Here is a 22,275-nt window from a genome sequence, read left to right as displayed (position 1 = left end):
TTACAGGCAACCATAATTTTTGACGTGACAACGTCTTAAATTAGGTTGCGGCTCGGAGTCACTCATGAAAAAGTGTAACGCCCGGTAACGTTACGATGCCCGTCCAGTGGGTACGCCGCACGGGATCCGCACGGGATAAAGCAGATAACTGTGGGTCCGCCGCACGGGATAAAGCAGATAACTATGTTTATTCGTGAAAATGTGGAGTGTTTAGATTCGTCATTTACAACAACTACAACAATAAAGGTAAATAATTGTACACTGATATTTCATTATCGTAAACTATGATTGATTGATTAATTGTTAGATTGACACAAAAGTTGAGAAACTGAGTTTATAGGTTATGTCATACTATTGACAAATGTTGATAGTGTTAAGTAAATTATTAGTTTAAATCACTCTGCAATCAATCGTAATTCAGTCGATTGAGAAGAAACAGCGCGTATTGCTAGTCAAACATTTAAAATAACAAATTATAACCTCTAACCTGTCATAACAGTGCGACCAAACAAACGAACTAAACCGACCAATCACCACGCTCGGAGTTAGAATTTAACTGTGTTTAGCAAGAATTTCAAATTCCAATTTTAGTAAATGTTTTATTCAACTTTACCATTTACAATAACAAATTTTAATTAATTTCAAATTATGTACAATGTTTTAGTAAACAAATTATTTTTCTACAGTTAAAATTTGTGCAATTCTTATTTTCATTCAATTCCTTGTTCCTATTGTGCCATTTAATAATATTCATATTAATAAATATTCTACCGAGAAAAAGACGTTGTCACGTAAAATCTTCGCCCGTAAAACCGACTTTACAGGCAACCATAATTTTTGACGTGACAACGTCTTAAATTAGGTTGCGGCTCGGAGTCACTCATGAAAAAGTGTAACGCCCGGTAACGTTACGATGCCCGTCCAGTGGGTCCGCCGCACGGGATCCGCACGGGATAAAGCAGATAACTGTGGGTCCGCCGCACGGGATAAAGCAGATAACTATGTTTATTCGTGAAAATGTGGAGTGCTTAGATTCGTCATTTACAACAACTACAACAATAAAGGTAAATAATTGTACACTGATATTTCATTATCGTAAACTATGATTGATTGATTAATTGTTAGATTGACACAAAAGTTGAGAAACTGATTTTATAGGTTATGTCATACTATTGACAAATGTTGATAGTGTTAAGTAAATTATTAGTTTAAATCACTCTGCAATCAATCGTAATTCAGTCGATTGAGAAGAAACAGCGCGTATTGCTAGTCAAACATTTAAAATAACAAATTATAACCTCTAACCTGTCATAACAGTGCGACCAAACAAACGAACTAAACCGACCAATCATCACGCGCGGAGTTAGAATTTAACTGTGTTTAGCAAGAATTTCAAATTCCAATTTTAGTAAATGTTTTATTCAACTTTACCATTTACAATAACAAATTTTAATTAATTTCAAATTATGTACAATGTTTTAGTAAACAAAATATATTTCTATAGTTAAAATTTGTGCAATTCTTATTTTCATTCAATTCCTTGTTCCTATTGTGCAATTTAATAATATTCATATTAATAAATATTCTACCGAGAAAAAGACGTTGTCACGTAAAATCTTCGCCCGTAAAACCGACTTTACAGGCAACCATAATTTTTGACGTGACAACGTCTTAAATTAGGTTGCGGCTCGGAGTCACTCATGAAAAAGTGTAACGCCCGGTAACGTTACGATGCCCGTCCAGTGGGTCCGCCGCACGGGATCCGCACGGGATAAAGCAGATAACTGTGGGTCCGCCGCACGGGATAAAGCAGATAACTATGTTTATTCGTGAAAATGTTGAGTGCTTAGATTCGTCATTTACAACAACTACAACAATAAAGGTAAATAATTGTACACTGATATTTCATTATCGTAAACTATGATTGATTGATTAATTGTTAGATTGACACAAAAGTTGAGAAACTGAGTTTATAGGTTATGTCATACTATTGACAAATGTTGATAGTGTTAAGTAAATTATTAGATTAAATCACTCTGCAATCAATCGTAATTCAGTCGATTGAGAAGAAACAGCGCGTATTGCTAGTCAAACATTTAAAATAACAAATTATAACCTCTAACCTGTCATAACAGTGCGACCAAACAAACGAACTAAACCGACCAATCATCACGCGCGGAGTTAGAATTTAACTGTGTTTAGCAAGAATTTCAAATTCCAATTTTAGTAAATGTTTTATTCAACTTTACCATTTACAATAACAAATTTTAATTAATTTCAAATTATGTACAATGTTTTAGTAAACAAAATATATTTCTATAGTTAAAATTTGTGCAATTCTTATTTTCATTCAATTCCTTGTTCCTATTGTGCAATTTAATAATATTCATATCAATAAATATTCTACCGAGAAAAAAACGTTGTCACGTAAAATCTTCGCCCGTAAAACCGACTTTACAGGCAACCATAATTTTTTTTTATTCTGTGCTCAGCAGCACTTTCAGAAAAGGTCGAAATAAGAAGTTTTGTTTCCCTCAAGCTTGGTCTTTGTTTTTACATTATAAATGTAATTTAAAAGGATAAATGTAATATATATTTGCATAACCCTGTTACTCATTACTAGTAAGTGAAATTTTTCTGGCAACTTAATTCTTGGCGGAAAAATTACCTAATTGGCACGCGTACTACTCTATTCTCTCTTGAACTTTGTAGCCGTTCGACACCTCAACGGTTACGACCCGCCCACCTTGTCCGTAAGTAAAATTTACATTTTTCGTACAACTGTATAACTTAGCCCTTTCATGGAAAACATTTATTTGGAATGCATTAGAAAGTAAATAGTGAAATAACTTACCTGTGATTATATTTATTTTCATGTTATATTAATACACATATTAGTCGTAAATATGTTCTTCTGACAAGAAATGATTCTTCTTTGAGGACTGCCTTGATGTTATTCTTCCTTTATGTTACTGCTGCTGCAATGTCCAGCTAAGATGCTGACGCAGCGGTGTGTGAGTCGATATCAACGAGATGGTATTTTTAGGTTTTATTAAGTGATGATGTTCGTGGGCAAAGTTCCAAAGAACATTACAATCACTAGGCCCATCCACCAGATATAATTTTAGTTAATTATTGCTCTATTTTTGCAGCAACGTGGCAAAGTTATATTTTTATATTAACGTCTAAAAGAGGTGCTTTTAGATGTTATTTGCTCTCTCACTTAATATTTCGCACCTCAATAGACTAAGGTGGAATTTTTAGCTCTATTATGCTTATAAAGAAAATCTTATACTAATATTAAAATATACATTATGAGATATTTATTTCTTATTTAATCATGTATATTTAAAGTCTAAAATAATTTGATAGTTATCACTTTTTCCATTTTTAAAAGCTCGTTAAAAAATTTGAAATTTATTATTTACTACCTTGCATTACATGATGAAATAATCAAAAGGATACTTAACTATTGTCAGAATAACCTGTCAATCTCAGTTTTCTCCAATCAGCTACAGCAATGGCTTGTGTTCCAGGAGAAAAGACTTCACGTTGTGTTATCTCTATTTCTAGGGGGCGTCAGACAAGAGTCAAGGATTTTGTTCAATCTTGCTTAATATTCCAAACAAGTATGAAATTAGTGACTGTAAAAGGCAGATCCGACTCAAATTGGTAACATGTCAGTGGACAGTGACAGCTACTCGCAAATAAATGTCAATAGGATGTTCTCTGATGCGGTGACAGCTACATTAATTACATTATTGTTTTATCAGTCGTAGCTTTTTGTGGTGACACCCATCTTTCCTTAGCAGTGATATTAGCCTACATCGCTAAGCTTAATTAGTATCAGTATTTATATACCAATGTTACTTTTATACTAAACATTACACGTGCCAAAATATGACTTTTAAACTTCAACTTAACGTTTTAAGTACGCACTACACATACAGAGTGTGTATATTTGTGATTTTTTAAATCTCACAACAAACAGGACCATTAACCTCAAGACCATCTAAAGAAATGTATTGAGAACTTTTTTTTTGTTTAACACGTGTATCTTGTCCAGATGTGCCGAAACTGCAAAATATATTAGTCTGAAGTAATACTCTATTAATGATGAACAATCTTAAGAGAAATTTATAGGTTTCACTGTGACATTATAACGTGACATATTAGGTTTCTCTGTAGTATTAAACACCTGACATAGAGTGAAATAACTATTTAACCTAAATGAATTTTGAATTTTAAAAAATTAACTTGTTATATTTTTTATATGAATTTTTTTCTATAAACTGTTTATAAATGTTTTTATTATAGCAACCGAACTATTGGAATATAATGTAAAAAGCTTAAATATAAAAAAATCATATTGTCATTTTAATTGAAAAAGCATAACATGAGTTTTGATTAATCAGAATTTTAGTAAATACTTCTGAAAAAAGTAATGAACGTACGAGAAATGAGTGGGATTTGTTTAATATCGATAACAAAAACTCCGTTTCAATTGTCATTTTTATACGTTCCTTATTACGACTTGACACAAAATAATATTAGTAATAATAAGAGTTAAATATTCATATTCAACAAATAAATATTTATAAGTGTATAGTGGGATGAAAATTGACCTTAAAGTAATATTTATAACAATGTGTTTAACATACTGTAAAAACTTACTATAAATAAGAGTCCAAATTAAGTTTATGAATTAGTTATTTATCTTTCAATAAATTAGACTACGTAATGTAATTCAATAAAAATTTCCTAATTTAAACATCCAGTGATAGAATATGATGAGAAGAAAATATCACAGTTTAAAATCAAAATAAGAACTGCAATACAAAATAAGCACTGAGTTCTGCTGCCAATCAACGAAGAACTAAATTGTTTTGTAAAAAACTAGGTCTATATTTAAATTGTATGATTCTTAGCTTAAAATGTTTCATGAATATATTTATGTGAGTATAAATATTTTCAAATAATCAACGGAATAAACTGAAAGCTGTTATATACGTATTTGTGTTGCACCTCGATGGTACTTTCAGCAATGTTACCTGGAAATAAATCCTCTTAACAGCTTTCCATGTTGATTTCTCCAAATATTAACACTTGTTTTACATGTTATTTTGTTATATTAAAAGTATTTAAATAATGTACATTACCTCAAACAAAATAGCAAAAAATACTTCATTCTTAATCTCTATTATATTATAAATTATTGAATATGCGTAGGGGGCTTCATCGCTGTTAAGTGGATATTGCTCACTGTCCAACTTATATATTAGAGAGCGTATCGTTGTATGTGTACATAATTATATAGATTAAATATGCCAATAGACAAAAAAAGTAACTGATTTTGCAAATTGTTTATTAAATGAGTATTATAGTAATATTTAAAAGAAATATTCATTTGTATATACTAAGTATATTTATATTTTACACCCATCAGCGCTTTTTTCAAATATTAAGTTTAATTGTTCATTTACGATTTATTATTTTTTCCGCAATTAAACACCCATTATATAAATTAATAAGGGATGTGCGTAAAACTATTGTCATTGAGTATATATTCATTAGTTACTATATGATTTACATGATTTTTGAAACAATGCATTTTATTATTTTTATGACTATTGCATTAAGATATATTTTGAGAATGTCATTATATATCTGTAACTTTATTTTTCAAATTGGTTTTGGGGTTTATCAAACGTATACGGTTTTAATTAAAAGTTCTTCCCTTTAATCCCCATCACATGCTTAGTAAGAACTATACAGGTATATATACTGTATATACTCAAACCTGTATATACTCAAAACTCCTTCACTGAAATAAAAATGTAGAAGTTTCTTGTTTACATGATAAGTATAAACAAGGTATCAGTTCGCCACACCACGCGTCACGTTCCAGTCTTTGTTGAGGCTGCTTTACAAAATTTCTAACTGCATGTCTCGTGCAGTGCTAAAATAACATTAAGTTGTACTCTATTTATTGTACGACTTTCTCGTTGCCATCACAGTTATCCATAATATTAAAATACGTTACAATACGATAACAATACCCATAAGACCAATGTTAAAATATTCGATATCGCTCAGCAAAGGCTCATGGAGTGACGTGCACCGTCATAAAACTCGTTATTACGGATTTAGAAGTAAGCTTTAAACAAAATTTCAATTCAGTGGGCCTTATATATGAAACCTTTTAAGGTTTTATAATTAAGGAAATCGGTCAGTTCGTTTTATAGATATCGTATGGACATACAAACATACAGAATTAAAATTTTTCAGATTCCTGACTTTTATGTTTCGATCACCTTCAGCCAATAATAATAACTAAACCATGCACACTATTGATGGATGCCGAGTACAAACGGTGTTCTCCCTTCAATACTAAATTCTTTGGACTATATAATATTATAAGAGTAAGGTATCCAAATTAATCTATAATACAAACACAAGATGATTAAAAATTATATTTCTCCTTCACATTTTACAGCAATTCATTCACTCTCTAATATTTTTAAAGACACATTTCCAGTTAAATAAACACTCTGGTTTTTATAAAATATAATTTCAGAAGCCACCATCAAGAGATGTTTCACATTGATTGCACACAGCAGGCCAATCATCGTTATCTAACGGCTGATTAAGTTTGGCGTAATCAGTTTGGAGTACGGAGGGAACTTAAGGAGGCGACACAACCTCTACCCCCCCCCCCCCACCAACATGTACACCTTAACTTGTACGTCCTACCATGTCATCGAGTTGTCCTGACTTGAGCCACACAGTATTCACAGTCTTTATTGGTCTTGCAAATACGTCTTAATGTACATAAATTTTAGTTATATCTAAATTCAAATCTGAATACTCATTAATTAATTTATCTAAACATTTATCTTCCAGCATAATTTTGAAGATGCCTGTTACCACGTTGGAATCATACTGTTATTTCAAATGTATGTCGCCAAACCAAAACAAACGTAAATAACAGTATTTTTTAAGTAAAACAGTTTTTTAATTCATTAACACTAATAACATCGAACATCATTGCGTCGAGAAAAATCTACAAAGTGGCATTATACAAATTAGAGGTATTAGTAAATTTAATATTTTAGTTTTATATTTTTTCAATATTCTATATTATTATATATCAGCTATTTTTGTACGTACTATGAAAGATACAGAAAAATTTGAATTCCACTGAGTCAACCCTTGGCTGTTATTCTTTCATTCAATTGTAACTAATGCAGAACCAATGGTGCGATTAGGCATTTATTTGATTGGTAAATATAATTATAATAATTTAAAAAACCACTGTAAGTTTGTCAAATACATTTCGGCTGGTTAAATTTCACATGTAAAAATTAAAATTGTTTTAAAATGGGAAAAAATCAAACTCTTTCCTTGTATTAAGGGCGCATTCTATCCATTGCCCGCAAACCACCAGACGCTGTACTGCGTGCATTGTATAGCAATTAGGTGCATAATATCTCTTTTGATCCCAATATTAATATAGTTATTTATACCAAAAGCAACCTACAAACCATATTCTAGTTACAAACCGTATTCACACAGACAGACAAACAATGACAAATTTTAAGAAGGGCATGTAAAATAAATAAAAACCTTAATAATACACCTTGGTTCACCTCTGCATATTAAGTACGTAAGATGCGACTTTATAGACGTTGGTTGGACTTTGGTACTGGACAATTCTGATCTAATTGAAGACACCTAAGCCAAATTTCGTTTATAAAAGGGGATGAAAACCACAGTGGAGTATTGGTATTCAGATGTTTAGTATCATTTTCTGAGTTGCCACCTTTCCGTGAAACGAAAATAGCGTACTATCCAGGAAACATTTATGTTTGAAAGTATAGTATTGCGGCCAGTAATTTCGTCTTCATTTCCTGTAAGACGATCATTTGGTGTGAAATTTCGTTTCCTCAGACCGTGAAGTTTTTGGAAATTATAGTTAATCTTACATTTTAGCCACTTAAGATATTAATGAAATAGTCCACTGAGATAAACATGTAACGTTATTTGGTAGATTAAGATAGTTCCAGAGCTTCAGGGACTACATGGAACCAGATATTCCTTTATCTGTTTATTACAATGTGGGTGAGCAAAAAATCATTCCTATAATATCTACTTTGCCAATATAGTTTTACTTTTCATTTAGGCTTTATTAGGCATTGTAAACAAAATAAAATGAAATTGCAGCAGCTATGTACATCGGCGGATGGTCTTGCCGGAAGTTCTCATAAGTCAATAAATACAACAATATATATAGTGCATAGGGAAGATTAAAGATAAACATGTAGTAGTCGTCATCTTTGTTTTCCATAATACCAATATAAAAATATACTTTAACATTGACTTTATGGCCCCAAAATAGAGTGCTATCTTGTACCAAGCGTACCAGATTCAAGTTTCTAGGACCTTTCTATCAAGAGGGACAGACAGTTACTATTTTAAAAAGGATCTGTCGGTTTTTTGTTATAATTCATTCTAAATGTGAGCTCAGAAGATGGATCGAGGAGTTAGGGCGATGTGTTACTGTCAAGTAGTTCTTCTATAACTACTCGTAGAAGAACCGTCGTGAAGTGACCCTAATATTGAGAATAGTTTAAAACATATAACTTTCCCATCACAGTACGTTAAGACTAAGGAGCTATTTATTTAGTTAAGACAATAATGCTTCTGGCTACTATGCATTATATTTAAAATAGTAAAACTTCTACAAGTTAATTTAAGAACATTTATTTTCTTATGTTCATTACAGACTGACAGATCTTTCATATATATATATATATATATATATATATATATATATATATATATATATTATATGAAATCATATATATATAATATTAAATCATATACCCATATAATATATCATATAATATATATATATATATATACCCACATTTATTACAATTTTTATCTGATTTTAAATTAAAGCAGTAGACATTCTAATCAATAGCGACTTAGAGAAATATGTATTAAGGTTCATAATTATAAACATGTCTCTAATACTTTTTGTGTTTAGTTTAATATAAAAGAATAATTTTCCATGACATATTTGTTAAATATAAACAGGATAATCGAACAGCACAGAAATAAAGTACTCATTATTAGTTTCTTCCAAATTTCGGCAGGCTAGATAATCTTAACTAACGAACGATGGAAAATATCGTTAACACGCTCTAAAGTATTAACGGACTGTACTAACGTTTGGTACACATAACTCCCAAACGTGTAACTTTAAATTAATAGAACATTTTAGAAATTTATATATATATATATATAAAAAACAATATATATATATATAAAACTATATATATATATATAAGTAACAATTTTCATGCATATAGTATATATTTAACTAATGATTACATAGCTGGAACGCATTTATTTTCCGGGAGCACAGTAGAGCTAAATATCACGCTTAGAAACATTACCATATTAAATCATTAGTTAAACAAATGTGTGAAGAGGACTGACTTACAACGTTCCAAGTAGTGTAAGTCGGCATTAAATTGGCATTATAATCGGCATTAAATTAAGCTTATCATGGAAAATTGTGTCATTGACTTTACAATGAACCAAATTGAGTGGTAACTATTTCATTCTTAGTATTATTATTATTTTCTCTTTCCAAATAATTCCAACCTCCACATTAATTGCTATTGCACCTCAAATTTTTAAACCAAGTATTAAATGTTTGGATAGATGAATGATTGTAAATGAACATTCGTTTTGTTCTGAAAAGGCTGGCGAACGCGGCTAATTGCAGTGACGAGCTCGGGGCTGAAAGTTAGTTTAACAGCGGATATTACAGAAAGCAGTCCCATGTGGACAACTTATCTGGCCGCGGGATAGGAATGGTCCCTCGCCCTACCGCCACAGTTGAAAGTCATTTCTTACAATTAGAGTTTGCATAAACAAGCAATACAGGTATATTGCGGGTCTACATACAGGTAGTCAGAGTAGACAAAGAACTCGTAAGCGTGTTACTTTGGAACAATGCTAAAAATAAATAAATATATGTGACAGCAGTCCTTCGTAATTCAGAGCCATAATACCCTGGTAAATGTAAGTTGTATCCCTTTTTTTAATATCGACAGTGTATTTGTTTGTTCGATAGTAAAATGTCATGTAATTTGAAACATGGTTACATACAAACAGGTAAAAGTAGTTGAAATATGTTTTAGTCCTTGATTGTAAGAGACGATCAAATATTGTAAAGTATTAATAGGATACATGGACACAAGTAAACAAACATAAATAATACAATGGACGATAGCTAAACAAGATTCCTAACTAGACTTTGTGACCGCACCAAGCGTGACGACGCGAGTTGACGTCGTTGATTGATCTCGTTGACTGATTACTACTGTCCAGATGGCTCGCTGAGAAATGGCTGTAACAGGCAAACTCTTTCTCTCTTTGGTGCTAAATAATGAACGAACTACAAACATTGCTATAACATATTTTTACACAACAATGACAATTACGTATCATAAACCCTGTTTAAAGTTTAATATTTTATCCGTGTCGGAGTTATACATGTAACAAATAACTGAACTATACACCCACATGTACGTTGTAATCACAATCACTAGAATGTTTTAAAACAGTTTTTATGAGAATCTGTATAAAACCCGCGTAATATGGGGTACAGTTGTAATACTCCGGAAGCCGAGAACAGAAGTCTGATCTTAGATATTATACGTTGTATTTAAGGCCAAAGTATTTAACAACAGCGTTCCTATTGTCTTTAACAGGAGTGTTTACAAGCCCCCTTACACATTCTTTCATTATATGTAATTCAAAACTGGTAAATTATTTATTTATTTAGTTTTATCGTTTCTGTGATTCCAATAAGTACTATTAATTCATTAAAAACCATAATGATGGTGTTTTAATGCAAGAGAGTTCTAAGCTATTTTATTATAAAAACATAGAAATAATGAGCAGTAAACAGTAAATATTGAAATTTTGGTAAGGACATTACAGTTTCTTAAATACATTATTCTCCTTGTTTCCAATTTGACTGTTCAGCAAAAATATTGAAGCAAAAGTTTGCATAATACTGCAATGAATGTAACAGGTATTAAATAACAACGACAAACTTCTACGTTTTAGATTTTTTAACCCATAAAACGACGCGACGTTTTATCACGATGTCTATGATACGCAACCCCTTTAGCGTTAAAGAATATGGGTTTTAAAACAATTAATATGTTGTATTATGTTTTTAACAGAACATATTTCTATCGATTTAAGTTATTATAGTTTAAGTTATAAGCCATATTTTAACATTTTGTTAGACGTGCTAGCTTTTTGTGTTGCTTGTTTATTCATCGATGTGATAATAAAACTTGTGATTCTTCTTTACAAGAATAATCCATGTCGATCACTTCAAGTTGTTCTTTTATTGCTAAATGTTAGGGAAATGTCATTCGAGGAGCCGTAAAAATCTGTCTCGTCTGTCTATCTCGCAAACGATCTGATCAGGACTTTAAAGTTCACCTCATTTTTATATAAGCAACACTGAGTGCGATGTAGTCAATGACACTCGATGGGATTTGGCTGAGCGTTAGCAAATATTTTTACATTGGGCTTATGTGTACCCATGACGGCAACAAGAAAATAGTGCAATAAATAGACGTCTAAAAGTATTCGTAACAGATTTAATTAACAGTTAAAATACATTCAATACTAGACTTTAAATTTAGCATTGAACCTCAGGAAATCCTGTTAGATGACATGTGGTGAGGCGTTTTGGCGTTATCCTATATTGTAGTAATAAAAACCTTGAAAAGTTTAATCATAATGAAGTCTTATAGAGGTTGTTTAGGCAACGTATAGCTACAAAATTTAGATTAATTGTTCAACTTATAGGATCGAATTTCATATTATTTATAACTTTAATACAATTATTAAAAAGCAGGAGTAGCCTTTCAACGCACCATGTGTCACGTAACAGGCTTCGCTCTTTTCGCGTGCAAAATTTCAAGTTTGTAGCTATTGTACTCAGTTTATTTATTAGAAGTTTCTTTATTCTATGATTTTCCCGTTGCCATCATGATTACCTGTCTAAACATTTTCATAAAATCTTAGCCCCATCCCATGGAGTTACATGCACGGTTATCGAACTTAATGATGCTTACAGAAAGGAATTTTGAAGTAAAATATTAAGTGTATATATTTTCTGAGATACCGTGTGGACAGACAGACATAGAAATGTTTCCAGCCCCAATCATAGGCTTCGTTAACGTGCAGCCAAGAAAGTAAAGTTCAGTTTTCTCTGTCATATAAGCAGTAGTTGAAGCCTTTAATTTCAAATACCTTATAGTAATGCGTGTTCAATATACACAATTCAATAAGTAATATAATATTGAATATATTGTAAGATGTCGTATATTAAAATAATGTAAAAATGTAAATTAAAAATATATAAAATTACATACTTTATTAATAGTCGTAAATATATATTTTTATTTACATTGGCTATATTAACCAACGTATCACAAAAAAGATATACCGTTTCATTTTTCTCAAATGAAAACCGGTTAGTTTTTGTAAAAGATGAAATGATAAGGCACGGTTACTGTAAGCAATCAGCGAATCCAATTAACTTAAAGTTGGCTGTGGAGTTTAATGGGTTTAACGAGTTTGTGTAACTATAATATTCCACTTATCGGCTGATGCTGTGAGAAAGCTGATTCGCAAAGTTGAATAAGTAAGCTTATTAGTATTACTAAGCCAACACTTAGATAAGATAACTGCACTGTGGTTAATTTAAAATGTCTTCCCGACTTTTCATTACAATGATGGTTCCAGAAATTATAGCTGATATTACTCTTCCTTTATTACCTCATTACAATGCACATCTCAACATTTTTCAGTCTTTAATATCGTTTTTATGGAAAGCTTTAATCAATGAAGAATGGAATTCACACTCAATTCAATATAGTCATAGAATTTATTAAAAGTGTGTTGTACTCTACATCACACAGATTGGAAATTTGATTTTCTATTATAACAGGATAACTACTTAATTTTATTTTAATGTTATTTAAGGTTAAGATATAAAATTAAATAGATATCCTACATCACAGTAAATATCAGTTGCTGTCTTTTAATTTGCTAGCAACTTATCCAAAACAAATGAGAACGAATATAATATGAAAGAGAAAGTATTGACTATAGGGAGCGCGGTGGTATTCCAAACTCTGATCCTTGTAATTTAAAACATCTTCCACACGTTGAGTAATTGGATAACGTTGTATGATCTTGTACAATCATAGATATCAAGCAATTGGATCGCTGCCTCTATAGTCCGGTAAAATAAGGATGCAACCTCGGGATGAAAGATAATAAGCTGAAAATTTGCATACGTCTTTATTTTGATGGTATAAAACTTACCTCAAAAGTCTCATATAATCACGTGACCTTTCAGATATTTAAGGTCAAAATTCACGAAAATCAGTTTTTTGCAAATATCTCGTTTACCTTAAGCTAAATGACTTTGAAGGTGGTTAGAGAAATTGTAGAACGGAAAATTTTCTTCAACTTTTGTCTTAACTAATTTTATGTACGTTCAACCCTTTTTGAGATACAGCGCAAAGAGTAGGGAACCGCTTACCTGTATATACGATAATGCGAGGTCAGCCAGTAGAATACAATAAATAAATGAGTTATACTCGTATTGTTGATTATTCACTTACTATTATTATTATTATTACTTAATACTATTATTATTATCATTATTATTAAATTATTAATATTATTATTTATTATTTAATATAATTATTTAAAATATTATTTAATATTTATTATAATAAGATATTAATTATAAATTATATATTCTCTAAATAATACTTATTTTATTTTTACCAAACATACAATATTAAAAGAAATACTTTTCGTCCATATTACTATATTACTATGAATATTATATCTCGAAATACAAATCTCTTGTACGACGTTTGCTGTTTCTGCGAAGCTCCATTGTTATATATGACTGGTTTTTGTGTGACTTTCTACACACCGTAACGAATGAGTTTGGAATTTCTATGTATAAGTACAGTAGTGGTGGTGAGATATTTTACTTTATGATGGGAATGGTAGGGTATTTCTCTGTGTTAGTATTTCTATACCGATAAAAATTTATTTTGTCCGTTAGTTGAAAACGACATCTTAGCATTAACAGACGTACGATTTTGAGTGTATCTTTTAATTGCAATGGCTGATTGTTGTTTTATTTGTAATAAATTAATATCAGAAAGTGCTTATGTGAGTGTTGTGCGTGGCTTACAAACAATAAAAACTGCAAGTATTGACAGAAATGACGGTCATATAAATTCTTTAAATACTTTGACTTCTGTGATGCTGCATGTTGATTGTCGAAAAGTGTATATAAGTAAAAATTCAATTGCTGCATCGAAGCGACGTGAAGAAGACGATGAAACTCCAATTGCAGAAAGTCCACCTCGTAAAAAACGAGAAGAGGTATTTGATTTTAAAACATCTTGCTTGTTTTGTGGTCAAGTAGCTGATGAAGTCGCAGAAAAAAAAGAAAAGTAAACGCACCGTCAGTAAAGTAAGTACTCTTGAGGCGACTTGTTAGGAGAATTAGTCAAAAATCGTATACTTTTTGAACATTACTTTGTAGCTGCTGAGGCTAAATATCATGCTATTTGCTACTCTGGAAATCGGGATTTCGATGCACTTTAATTTGTGGGCAGAGTAATGGACAATCATGCCTCAACGCTTCATCAACTTCGGATGATTTCAATGAAGGAAGTGAATATGCACCTGATATTCTTGAATCTTTCTATTCTGATACTTTAGTAAACGAGAGTGTTGATAATGAATCCGATATTGAACAGCCAGAGGAAGAAGAGGAAGAAGACGATGAACAAGAAGAAGATTAAAACAAAAATATTAATCATTAATAATAAAAAAATATTTTATATTTGTAATTTTAATAAATTGATTATTGGATCAATAACTAAATATATAATTAAAATTCATTTGAAATATTTCATTAAATATTGTATGTTTGGTAAAACTAAAATAAGTATTATTTAAAGAATATATAATTTATAATTAATATCTATAAATATGGTATATTAAATAATAAATAATAATAATAATTTAATAATAATGATAATAATAATAGTATTAAGTAATAATAATAATAGTAAGTGAATAATCAACAATACGAGTATAACTCATTTATTTATTGTATTCTACTGGCTGACCTCGCATTATCGTATATACAGGTAAGCGGTCCCCTACTCTTTGCGCTGTATCTCAAAAAGGGTTGAACGTACATAAAATTAGTTAAGACAACAGTTGAAGAGAATTTTCCGTTCTACAATTTCTCTAACCACCTTCAAAGTCATTTAGCGTAAGGGAAACGAGATATTTGCAAAAAACTGATTTTCATGATCTTTGACTTTAAATATCTGAAGTCGCGTACACGTGATTATATGAGACTTTTGAGGTAAGTTTTATACCATCAAAGTAAAGACTTATGCAAATTCTTAGCTTATTATCTTTCATTCCGAGGTTGCATCCTTATTTTGTCTTATTTTACTGAGTTACTATGATATGAAACGGTCCTAACAGCGGTGCTCGGCGCAGCTCCTAAGCCAACTGAAAGTGATTTTCGTCACCCGAATCCATTAACTCAATGCATTTCCACGCGCTCTTTCATTTATTTCGTCTTTTCTGGAAATATATACCTGTAAAAACCAGCAAATATATTTTGCAGTAACTATTTTACATTAATACGATGTACTACATATAAAATATTATAACGTTAAAATAAACCCATTTTGTGTTCGTAAAAACTTTCTATGACATACCTATGGTACATTAAATTTAGTATTATTAAATTTAAATCTCAACTTTATTTTGTACGGTATTTTATATATGACTCACATATTTCTCAGTAACATTTTCCACTTTACGCCTTGAAAAAGAAGACATTCAAAGTGTTATTATAGTAAATTGAGACGGAGTATAAAACTTGCAAAATAGAGAGAATTTCAAAAACAAACAAACCAACTACGCTTTGCTAAATTATATCAGGGACTATTGACGTATTGAAGTGTATTTATTTCATCTATTCAATATTAATAAGGAAGTAACGAAATATTGTACATCTGTTCATCGTGAAGCTCGATGCCTTCAGCATTGTTGATTTAGTAGGTGAAATGGTTGTCATGATACAATGCTTCATAACATTGGAGGTTTTGTGGCCGACCTTATTTTATTTTACTAGCATAGATTTTCTTAGGTTGTCTCAAAAACACCCATAAGAGCCACAACCATTAAAGAGCCACTGATGTATAAAACGAAAAAACCGCCTCCGTAGTTTAACATGACGGTTTCACGGTAACTCTAATATATGTTATAGTAGCTGAGCGTTAGCGAAGCCTATCACTTATGAAGCTTGAAAACTTTCACTTCTGTCTGTCCGTAACAATATTTTCGTTTAAAACGAACAGACTTTTAAACTTAAATTTTGTGCATGATGCTTAATTTGTATACGGTGAACATTGGTTTTGATGATAGAGCAAAGTCACTCCATGGGATTTGGCTCAGTATTAGCGAATACGTTTACAATGGTCTTATGGTTAATCGTGTTAGCAACGAGTAAATAGAAGAATAAATAAATAAATTTTTAAACATACTTCGTACACTCATATGAGATTTTTATCATGTCAAATTCATATATTCAGTCTAACTATAACAACACATATAATATCATTTTATAGTGACACTATGTATACTTTATTATTTAAACACTGATATGAATCCCAATTTAACGAACAAAGGTGTTAATGAATTATACCGAAAGATATCTTGAGAAATATTTCATCCGCAGCCTTAAATTTTTGCACAAATATTACGTGTCTTCTACGTGGATAAGATGATGGTGCATGTAAGGTGAGCACAATTTCTTTTCTGTTTGCTGGATTGTACAATTAATTTTCCGTATAAGTGTCATATCTTTTATGTATTTGTCGTTCCATCGACAATAATGAAATAAACTATAGACTTGGAATTTAACATTGAAAGTGAAGCCTGTTACGTGACACATGGTATGGCGTACTACTACCTTGTTTACTTGGTATCATGCAAACAATCTGTCTCAGTTAGCTCAAGGAGGTAAGAGCAAACATTTGTGTTGATGGTGAGGAAATTGACAGTTTGTCGGTAGCAAACTACGAGTACATACACAGCTCCTGGATACCTTTGAAATATTTACTCTATGAAACGTTTCATCAATAAATAATTATTATTATGTTATTACTTATCATTACTTTTTACAGCAGTGTTACATACATTTAAAATGGGCAGGACTTAATTTTTAAATTGTTAACAACCTAACCTGACATACTCAGTTCCGTTCAATGTAACTTAAATATGGTTTTGTTATAATTTATTCTTTAATTTGCCATTGCTTCTGAGCTATATTTATCCCCCCATCCCATTTGTACCTCCATCAAAACAAGCGTTTCTGATGATCGATTTATTTACTATGGAAAATTCATATATAGATTGCATCCAGGTTGTGTTCTCAGACAGTGCAAATTGGCTGAAAGCTCGTGGACTAAACAGTTGACCTACTTAGAAAGATTGCGACAGTTCTCCAGGAGAGTAATAACACAATAACCTGTGAACATATTACGATAGAATAAGGTAACTACCGGCACAAGCTGTAAACCGTTCACTACGTGCGGAAATACGATTAATGAAATTGGGTTACTACCGTGGATACCGGTACCTCTCTCGTAGACCTTTTCTTCTTATTTGTTTTCTTTTTCGGTACAATAGTTTCCGTTTATGTTGCTAGTAATAACAATTAATGTATAAGAATCTATGAATTTGGTAACATTTTGGGAGGTTATAAGGATTAATTTACATTAGATCATCAGGTTTGAGTATAAATGTTTATTTTATAGGTTCCTTTAAACTTATTACTTTAAGGGTAAATGAAGCCTATCATTTATAGTGGCTAAAAATTGTCGTTTCTGTCTATGTGCCTGTCTGAGTGATATCTCGGAAACAAACTGACCACGATACAGCTAATATTTTACGCAAAGCTTTATTTATACGTAACGCATATCGAATTCGATGGTGGTATATGTCAATTCATGGGATTTGGTTGAGTGTTAATGAACTATTTTATATTTTTCTTATGTGTAATCATGAAAGAAAGAATGATAGAATAAACGGATTTATAAACATAAAATCATATGACGATGTCATATGTGCTATTTAGTAGACCTAATTTGTCTTTAAATTACTAGAGGAATTTCTGTTAAGAAATAAATTTATAATCAGCTACGTTTGTTTGGTGGATTTCGGAATAAGAGGAATAGAAAGGGGTAACAATATGAAATAAGATTTTGTAAACTCGACACACCTAAAAACGACATTCAGACACGGAAATAAATGTTAGACCGCTATACGGACCCTTTAAATGTTAAATTAACGATAATACAGTAGGAAACTATAAATTTATTAAAGAACTAATGCAGTAAGATATAATTGTGTTAATCTATATTTAATAATAGATCCCACAATAAAAAATATTTATACGTATTTATTTGTGCATTTTTGTTAATTAAGCAAGTACAGTAGCAATTAATATATTAAAGCATGCCTACTCATAAGTTAAGGTTGCTTTCTTTAAAAAAACCCACTTCCATGAATACCAAACAAAGGCTAAATATAATGTAAAAGGAAATTTGTATCTTGACTGCTTGATTTATGTTTGAGTTAAAACCTTTGATGAGTTAATAAATTGAAAGGGGAATATTAAGGACATTTTCGGAAAGTAAAGATTTAATACGCACATAATCTATATTCCAGGACCCTTTACTGACAAAGCTGAAAGCGTGAAAAGTATCATTAAATTGCACGTAACGGCACAGTTTGATGACTACTTAGGGAGATTGGAACGTCGCTAGGGCCATATGTAGCTAATATTGTACGGTACTCATAATGTTTTCACGATAGCGAGACCAATGGCAGATGGAGAGTGTGCGGTTTACGAGTTTATGTAAAACCTCACACACTCCCGAGAGGGCATTCGGCTTTAACTGTGTTAATTACGTGCGTAACAGAATATTTACTTCTGGAGTACTCAAATAATTCATGTAGTAAGCACATTAGAAAAGCAGTAACATGATATTAAATTGAAATATATTCTGGGGAATGTTAGAGTAGAATATATTAATTAACTCATGAGTGCCCATAGTTCCAATATTGGGGCAACATGGAATTCGAGAAAGTAGTCGATTGCTTAAGTCCTCTATAATCCTTGGGTTTATATTTGTTAATATAACGAAATGGAATAATAATGTAAAATATTGGAATCTAATTCAAAAAAAGAAAGAAACTAATACTGGTTAAGTAGTTTGATGTCTTATTAGTTATTGCGTGAATATATGCTAAAATATCTTCAGTGAGATTGAGAGTTGAGATTGAGATCTTTACCTGTACTACGCTCCTTTCATAGTGAGCTAAATCCTTGAGACTTATTAGGAGCCGCCTTCCAGCACCTCAACAGGGTTGTGAGGTCTGTCAAACATTCGTGAATATTGACGGAGAATGAATATCACTAGATTCACTCTCATCAAGAGAGATTATATCTCTTTCTCAAAAGAGAACCCAATAAGTTCGTACTAGACCTCAGGGGCGGTCTTACTTTCAAGGCCGTACGGGTAGTGGCGACCCCGAGGTACCCTAGCTAATGCTCCAGATCCCTTCTCTTCTTGTTCTGGAGGCCTATGGCTGGCACACTTTTCTATGTGTCAGCCTATCTTTCTTCTTCACTCTCTTCTATCTGAGGTAAACTTCCTCAACCCTTCGATTTAGTTTTCCTTTCATTTCTCCCACTAGGGGCCAAGCAACAGTGGAACAGCATAGGCCAGGGCTGAATGGCTGGTGGCAAACCAGTTTGTACTATGCGGACTCTGGACACCGGCGACCCTCCAGTTTAAAGCAGCTTACCCAGGCATGCGGGGCTCTGTCTGGGTCAACCTTCCATTCCCTAGCTACTCGTGGGAAAAACATGATAAAAAACAAAAACCAAAACCAACCAACCCTTGAAACAGTTCCTGAAGCTGCTTTTAACCTACCTCTTCCTGCTGAGGTAGCTCCTGAAGCTACCTCGCACACACCATCACCTGGTAACACAACTCAAGAGGTTGTTATGCCAACATCCCTACCCTCTCCTCAACAAAGTGCCTTAGGAACACAGGAGGTTCCATTGCACACTGAAGCTCCCATACATGGCAAGGCTTTATCTGAGGAAGGTAGTACAAGCGCTGAGGAAGCAAAAGCCCTTCAAGATATAGAAGATCAGCTCCTCAACAGCCCAAGCACTCCCATGTCTACAGGTACGCTGGATGATGCCACAGAGCAACTCGGCAACCTCAGAATGAAGAGGCCTAATCTCACCACTGCTCAAAGGAGAGAAGCACTAAAGGCTAAACTTCTTGAAAAGGGTGAAGCTTTTAACCCTTCCAAGTGGAGGAGGGGGAAAAAGAAGAAAAAGAACCCAGAACGGCAGGAGGTCTCAACTCCGGGCCCAACTGAGGGTACCAAGGCGGAGGAGGGGTCGGCCAAACGCCCCAGAGGCACCTTGGTCACCCCACCCTCCGCTGAGGGGCCCGCAAAGAAGGCTAGGAGGGAAACCCAAAAGCCGGAAGCCCACGTTCCCGAGGCCTCTGGTAGCACACCCAAGGCTACCTACAGAGAGGTCGCGGCGATCAAAATGGCCATAGCCCTTGAAGGCTACCCGGAGGCGAAGCTTAGTGCAGAGCAAGGAGAAGCCATCGAGGACGCAATTATGGAAGAAATCCAACCCCTGGAGGATGGTTCCGTTCCATCGTTTGCGGGCACCTACCAAGAGAAAGGTGTTTTAATTGCTTCCTGCATCAACGAGCACACCAAACGTTGGCTGGAAGAAGTTATTCAAAGAGTAAAACCTCTGGGAGACGACATCTCTCTGAGAGTGGGTCTGCGTAAGGACATCTTGAGGTCCACTAGGGTGTTTTTCAGAGCTCACCCGAAGCTTCTGAAGAAGACACCTGAAAAGGTACTTGAAATGTTCAAAAAGCAGAACCCCAACCTAAATGTAAACGAGTGGAAAATCTTTCCATCCAAGCCAGATCCGAAAGGTTACGGATCGTCTGTTTCCTGGACGAGGTCTGCTACAAGGCTGTGAAGGCTTCCAACTGTAGAGCCAACCTAAGACTCTGGCAGGTCTCAATTGTCTCCTCGACAGTCAAGGACAATGCCACGAGTTCTACAAATCAACCTCCAGCACAGTAGGGCTGCTTCGGCAGCCTTCTGCCAGTTCTTCCTCCAGGAGGGATTTGATCTGGCATTGATTCAAGAACCATGGCTTCACCAAGAGAGAGTGGCGGGCCTAAATGAAACCAAAGGTAAGTTAATTTACTGTACCTCTCTAATGAATGTCAGGACCTGCATCCTGTTGAAGAGAGGCTTCTAACCCTCAACGAATTCTGCTCCAGAGATCTCACTGTGGGCATACTGACCTGGAAGAATGGAGGCATAGTACAGAGCACAATTGTAGCCTCCGTATACTTGCCATATGATGCCAGGGAACTCCCTCCATCAAGAGACCTAGAGCTCCTGGTGGAAGAAGCACAAGCCAGACATCAACAACTTCTTCTAGGTTGTGACGCCAACGCCCATCACTCTGCTGGATGGGGCAGCACCAACACTGACCCCAGAGGTGAGGCACTTTTACAATTTCTTCTAAGTAGGGACCTATTTATATGTAATAAAGGTAACCGCCCTACGTTCACAACACGAATTAGACACTTGGGATCTTTAAGGTCCCAGGGAGGTCAACACACTTCCGGGTCTAGTGATAGCCTCAAACTTCTCCTTGAGACTCACTTCCCTGATTGTATCTTTGAGAATGACGACACCGGAACGTCTGGTAACCACGAGGCAGGCTCATGTCCAAGAGCTTATCGCGGTAGCTGGGCCATTGCCAGAAGGATTGTCACTGTCTCAAAAACAAAATGGGCAATTTCTAAATTTGCCCCTTTCAAATCTGCAGGAGGGATGGAATCTTTCCGGCCCTGCTTCAACGAGGGCCGGAGAATCTCCTTACCCTTCTATGTGAACTATTCAGGGCGAGCCTAGCTTAATGGTACATACCACAAGTCTGGCGTCTCAACAGGGTGGTCTTTATCCCTA

The sequence above is a fragment of the Homalodisca vitripennis genome, chromosome 4 (assembly GCF_021130785.1).
Source record: "Homalodisca vitripennis isolate AUS2020 chromosome 4, UT_GWSS_2.1, whole genome shotgun sequence".
NCBI lineage: Eukaryota > Metazoa > Arthropoda > Insecta > Hemiptera > Cicadellidae > Homalodisca > Homalodisca vitripennis.
The sequence above is the reverse complement of the archived record's forward strand: the minus strand, read 5'-3'. Positions refer to the sequence as shown.